Here is a 7,263-nt window from a genome sequence, read left to right as displayed (position 1 = left end):
CGTACATATTATTGTTATGTATCATTATATATTTTTTTTTTTTCAATATTGTTTTATGACTTTTCCTCAATGTTCCTTTTCGATCCATGTTCCTTTTTACACATGTAAATACTATTTGTTTTAGATCCTTATATTATCATCTTTCTGCTTCCTATACATTTAATATTATTGATTTACTGTCAGACTTCCTAGATTTACACCAAAAAAATTAGAAAAATTATAAAATTATCCATTTTAAAAACATAAAAAATTGAAGCTTTTGCTGTCGTGTAATGCCAATTCAAGACCTCGCCGTAAAAATGTTAGTTTTTTTGTTTTGTTCCAATTTCTATGCACTTTTGAAAGAGCTCGTGAATGATAAAAGATATTAGGATTCAGACCCTTTTTGAAAAACAATGTTTTTTTTGGTTCTGATGTAGCCATTATTATTCACCAGTTTTGCACTTGTTCCACTAGTTTCCGGACACGGTGTATTATCAAAAATAAATCCTGTTATTTTCGATATCTTGCCTGTCATTAACTTGCATAGAACACAAAACAGAAAACTGAACGGTGCTTTTGCCTTGGGGTCCTCAATTGTCATGTAAGTCTGGAAAATCTGTACAAATTTGTAATGTAGATTTTGTACCATGGATTCCTTTGTAAGTGTAAAATTTATTTCTGTCCTTCATTATGATTATTTTACTAGAGTTTTATTAAGTTTTACACTTAAAAATGGCTCAATATATTTTAGGTCATGTCAAAAGGCTTCTCGTTCGAAATGCAACTTTTTTTTCTCTGTCTCTCATTTTGAACAAGTGTTGCAAGCTCTGAAATAACAGCATTTCAAACAAAGATGTCTTTAGGCATTGACCGTGTTAAATGATATTAATCAATCTATTTAAATATTCTATTATATTGATTAGTTTTAGACATAATGACAGGTGTGAATAATATATATATATATATATATATATATATATATTTCTTGTTTTGACTGAAAACGTTAATTCTAACATTGATTTTCTGCAAGGTCGGGTGCGATATTGTCATTTAGGTATTTTTCTTTAATAATTACTGAATGATATCAAATACCCTAGAATAGAAACAATACTTCCAACTTTTGGCATTTCCCATGCGTTCTGATGGCAGTATTCTACGCTAGTTCCTCTTAGCTGTGCCAGTTCTGCTACTGGGGTTTCATTCATACGTTTTAATGAATTTTATGTTAAATTTTTATATTAACGAAAATTTAAGAAATGAATATTGGTTTAATTATGTACATACTGACCTTACTGCTTTTTAAAAATATTTTTTAATCAATATTGATCACAATTCAAATTAATGTACTAAAACAAAATGCACCACCAAGTACTTAATAAATTTATTTATTTCCCGCCGTTATCTAATGTTAACATACTACACTAGCACCTCTAGTGGCCAGCATTGGGTAAATACTGGCAACATGTTACTGGAGTTTGGCGTGTTATTATTATTCTATGGTATTTGATGATATATATTAACACAAGTTCTTATCAGACGTGATATTTAATAGATTGACAGTTGTAAGAAGGTCCCTGTTTTACGCTGTTAGAATATGTAATGCCGCCAAATCACTACTTGGATCTGATTATTAATCCATAGTACAGCTAAAATGGTGGTTAAAATGTAACAAATAAGTTTTTTTGATGGTCGTCAGCTTGTCACTTATTATAATTGCTGTACAAAATATGTTTTGGCCAATTTATCATTAATTTTCACCACCATTGTTATTTTTGTGCTATTCTTTGGATGAAACAATCGGTCTGTGTCAAAGTGCAGTTTTTTTTTAAAAACTAAAAGTGGATAAAAGTTCTGGATGATATCAGAATCAATGTGAAAAATACTCCCAGAGTAAAAATATTACCCACAGTGAAATCTTTCTCCACTGAACTGATCCTAGCAATTTTTAAGTGTCTTTATATTAATAACTCAGTATTTGAGGAGTTGAGGCAGATTATGCTTTCACAGTGGGTATTATTTCACTCCACGGTATTGTATATTCTTTCGCTACATATCTCTGTAATAACATGCCCACATCACCTTTTTCTTTATTAGTTATAATTCAACCCGTTTACAAAGTAAAAGTATGTTAGCATTTATCACCATTATATAATATTTTCTAGTCAAGTCAGATTTCCCGTGTAGGTCATGTTAACAGGTCATTTTTATGGTAAAACATGTTGTGATAATGAGGTGGTTTCCTGCAGCGAAATTTCATGTGTTTTACAAATGTATCATATTCATTAGAGCACGCTGAGAACAGAACATTTTGAAAATGTTGAATAGTACCGAAGATACAGTGGGTGGCCAGATTATTAGGTTTTATATTATTTAAGAAGTAACCGCTTTTAATGCATAAATAAATTTATTACTAATTTTATTGATAAACTTAGAAAAATACATATAGTAAGTCAGAAAACTAGAAAATCAGGAGGAAAGTTATTCACTATGCTCCTAATGAACGAAAAAAAATTGACATTTGCCTGGAAAACAGGAGAAAATTTACGAAGAAGTTACGAGTGCGAAGGACGAAAATATACTATTTCGCTAAAATGCATTTAGAGCACACCAAAAAATGTGCAAGCTGTAGCTGACACCAAGGGAAGGTCTACTAAATATTAACAGATTTTGTATAGTGCTATTTAACAAAAATATATATATATTTTTTTTTTTATTGTTTGAAATTCCTAATTTAACTAAAAAAACATAAGTAAAAGTATAAATTTCCCCTATTTAAAAATTTTACAGCTTCAAACTGATGATAATGTAATTTTTGTATGTGTAATTAATAATTGGGCCACCCACTGTATAAGCCGTCAAAATCTTGATATATACGGCCTGCCGAAAAGGTTTTATGTACACGGCACACATGCGGAGGTACTGCGGCACTGCCATTAAAATTATGAATTGTACTGAAACGTGTCTTGTGTGACGTCATTAGCGCAAACCCTTACAACCAATCTTAAACGATCCATACTGTGCTTTGCATATGTCAAGAAAAAAAGAAAGAAAATAAACACTAATAACTTTTGTGAGAAAATTGTTCATTTCCGATAAATGTACACTTTTTGCAATTTATTTTTCTTCTTTTCATAGGGTATGCACAGCTTTGCAGTATTTGTGAATAGCAATTAATTTTTCCTGCTTGCAAAAATAGTTTTCAGTCCTCTTGTCAGTATATGTAGCTTAACTTATCATGTGGGAATCTGAAAGAAGGTTTATTGTGATATATAAGTCCCAAAGCAAGTGTAATTGTTTTTGGAAAAGAAGTACTTAAGTTAATGTATTATAAGTAGTGTTAAGAAGGAGTATGCAGCTTGGAAGTCTACAGAACGAGACATCGGGCGGTTGCGGACAGCAGACTTCAGTAGACATAAGCACTTTAGTATTAGGTTATGTTCTTTGGATTAAAAGAACTAACAATTCTAAGATTATGGTAAGATTTGTCCTAATTCTGTACCATGCATATTTTTTCCATAAAAAACCTGTTTATACTTTCAACTTACTCTATCTGCAATACCTTGTAGAAGCCAACTTTGAAGTGTATTTTTTCACAATTTTGCTGAAAAATTGATATTTATAACAAGTGTTATGACCGTATTCTTGATGTAAAAATTTGTGAATAATAAAGCAGCAATACAATTTACTTCAAAGTTGGCTCTTCTTGTAAAGTAGAAGATTTGCTGATAGAGTAACTTACTGTAGTATCTCATTCCCTCATTTAACTAAAATTAATCTGATTGCATTCAAGTTGGTTATAAACATAGGCAAAATAATAATCAACCTCTTCTTTTTATTTGTATCTTCTGTAAAAATATTTTTTATTTACTTTACCTTATTTTCAATTAGGCAAAACTTTGTCTTTCTATTATCTCTTTTAATATTGATGTGCATTATAGACTTCAATAATCCTATTTTTTTAAAATTATCATTGTGTTGTGAAAAAGCAGAATAAGTGAATGTTCGTAGAGATTGGATCTTTGCAGGCATCGCCTAATTTCTCAAAACAAACTCCTATTAAAAGATTGGTAATTTTTAATCATTGATGACAATATTAGCGACTCAAAAACAAAAATTTGAAACAGAAAAGGGTTTGATAGCATCTAGAAATTGAACTCGGGACCTGCCGGGGCTTTGCTCTGCAAGGCTGTGGTCCAGGGTTCAATTCTTAGATGCGGCCAAATCATTTTCAATTTTCATTTGAGGGTCACTAATATTGTCTTATATGATTAAATATTATAATTTGAGGATTTACTCATTAAGTTATTTCAAAAATATTAGTAATTTTTTGGTTTGTAGGAGATGATAATAGCTGTTAAATGATATTATTTCTTAACCACAATATTCAGTTTTATATTAATTCCTTATAAGCTTATATATATCTATACATATACAGGGTTTTCCAATAAGAGGTGTTATTTTGATATTCAATCGTAAAAGATCAATGGTTTCGTTGCTTGTGTGGCACAACGAGCCGTTTTGTTGAAAGTAAGTAGTTGTCCAGATCAATACAATCCAATTTCGGCCATAAAAAAACATTAATCATCTCTCGATAGCGCAATCCATTCACCGTAACTGTTGCTCCAGCCTCATTTTCGAAAAAGTAAGGTCCAATGACTCCGCCGGACCATAAACCGCACCAAACAGTCACATGGATAGAGAGGCTTTTCAACAATAACTCTTGTGTTTTCCTAGCCCCAGATGCGACAATTTTGCTTGTTGACGAAGCCACCGAGGTGGAAATGGGCCTCATCAATCAAGATGATTTGCATTTGATTCACTCAAGTGAATTTTAATAATTTCAATGCTTTGTTGAAGCGTGTATCGTTCCATTTTTATTAATGGCGTAGTTTCTACTTGTCAAATGTCAAAAAATGGCAGCTTCAAAAGTAACATCTACCGAAATAGCGGGCTATTCAAAATAACACCTCTTATTGGAAATCCCTGTATATATCAACTCTCGTTACTACGCAATTGTTGAATTAAAATTTCAACAGTAGTTATATTCGGTCCATCACTAACAGTAATTCACTTTTTATTTTAAACCAGGTCTTCTTTATACTGTATCAATCGTCTACCCCATTGTAAAATTTATATTTTTAAAACTGTCGGTTTGCCGTGGAAATTCCAACGTAATGAATATAAAAAGAAAGATATCAGCGATCATCAGACCAGTCTGAAGATGACTACAATAGGTTGAAACCGATCCGATCTACAAAATAAAAATGGAATTATGATTTAAATTGTTGTATATTCATTAATACCATTGAATTTAAATAAACCTCTGATATCCTAATGCGTACTCGCTGACAATAATAATTCTGTAACTTGAAGTTTCTCCAAAAATTTCTAATTTTCATGTAACTTGATAAATTTGTTAGGCTATAAAAGTCTTATAGTTTTTTTTTGTAAATTATACGAGTTATAACTATTCGTATTTTATTATATAATGTAAAACACCAAAATAAAAAAATAAAGTATATTTTATTATGTTTATTCATATAAATTTGTAACCATTAACAATTTTTGTATTTTGCTTGCGCTATTACTATTCGTAATTTATTGTTCATAACTAGACATCGGATTTTACGCATGATATGCGTTTTTGAGTATTTTTAGTTGGTAGTGCATATTTCAGCCTTTTTGTTCGTTGGTGTATATTTGAAAGTTTTTCCATCACCAATGCCTAAATTTCTTCAAAGTATATATTATAAAGTATAAATATTCTTAAAAATAGATAAAACTGAATATTTAAAAAAATATATAGCTTATAGATACATAGCAAGTAGGCTATGGATGAAAAGAATAAAAAAATTATAATATAACTACAAAAATATAAATTTTCTGAAAGAATCGATTGCAGAAGATCTATTTTTCTTGTTTTTATTGTTTACTTAAAGCGTACATTTTGGCATTGAGAATGCATTTAATCCGATGTATATTCTTAACATTATGTAGATTAACGTCACACACTATAAATAATATTATTGTAGAAATACAGTCAAGCAAACAGGTTTGGCATAAATGTTTGTCGAAAAATATTATCATTAAATTTTCATCATTTCATCTTGCCTTCATCCAACTTGGAGTAAAAAGTACTAAAAGAACTATTATCTAAAAGAAATGACTCTCGATCATTATTAATGTTTAGTGGTCCATACTCAGTCGCTTGTTTATAATATTAGATAAAATGGTACTACATACATAATATTATATCTTGTATTCCTAAAGGTGTGTATAAACATGCGAGCCCAACTGCCGAGCTAACCACAACTTGTGGGAAAGGAAGGAAGCAACCTCAAATGGTGCGAAACGCAGCTTGCGGTTGCTTTGTTCCTTTCCTGAAATTCGTGGATCAGCTTGCGCGTTTCTTCTCATGTCTGTATTAAACATTAGAGTTTTGAAATAATGGTGTTCTTTCCAAAGTTTACAAAGAGTTTATTTTTAAAGCTGAGGTTTTTAATTTTCGTTTTGTTACGGAAGAAAAACTTTGAACCTTATTCTTGTGGTTCCTTTTTAAAGTAGGCCACAAGGTATGATTATGTCTGCACTATATTTATATTGTTTTTAATAATAGGATAAAAAAAGGTAAGTAACATTAGTATAGGTTAAATGTACATTATAGGTTAAAAAGTTATTTTTATTGATGCCATTGGTTGTGTATATTACATCTTTTTGAATGATTTTTTTTTTTAATATTATGATATTATTGTTTGTTTTACTTGTACTTAACCCGTAGGAGCCGGCAAGAATATTCAATAAAAAAAAATACTTTTTTGTCATACCACACTTGAAAAAGTGACATTTTGATTGTGTGTTTAACAAACCCTGTAGAAGTAATATCCAAATGCAAAATCAAGGTATTAGGTCGACACTGCAATTGCAGTGTTTCGTGACGTGCGTGGGCACAATTCTTCAACACTGCAATTGCAGGAATCCGGCTCCTAAGGGTTAAAGTTGTAAAATTAATTACACCATGCATAAAAAGAACAATCACTTTTGAACGAAGTAATTGATATTTTAAATGTACTTTTGAACCACAGGGTGACAGTTTTTAGACAGATGTAATATTTATTGTATTACAACTTATACTACAATTTGTATAAAATTGGCAAACTAATTACATTATTTTCCCTAATATTATTTAGGTAATCTAGTTAATTAATAATCTTGATGGAAAAGTACTTAAATTTGTAACTAATAAAACCTGTTGGTAGCAGATGCATTTCCCATCAAATTAAT

The sequence above is a fragment of the Hesperophylax consimilis genome, chromosome 21, assembly GCF_061612785.1.
Source record: "Hesperophylax consimilis isolate HC1 chromosome 21, BYU_Hcon_1.0, whole genome shotgun sequence".
NCBI classification, from domain to species: Eukaryota; Metazoa; Arthropoda; class Insecta; order Trichoptera; family Limnephilidae; genus Hesperophylax; species Hesperophylax consimilis.
This window is presented reverse-complemented; position numbering follows the sequence as displayed.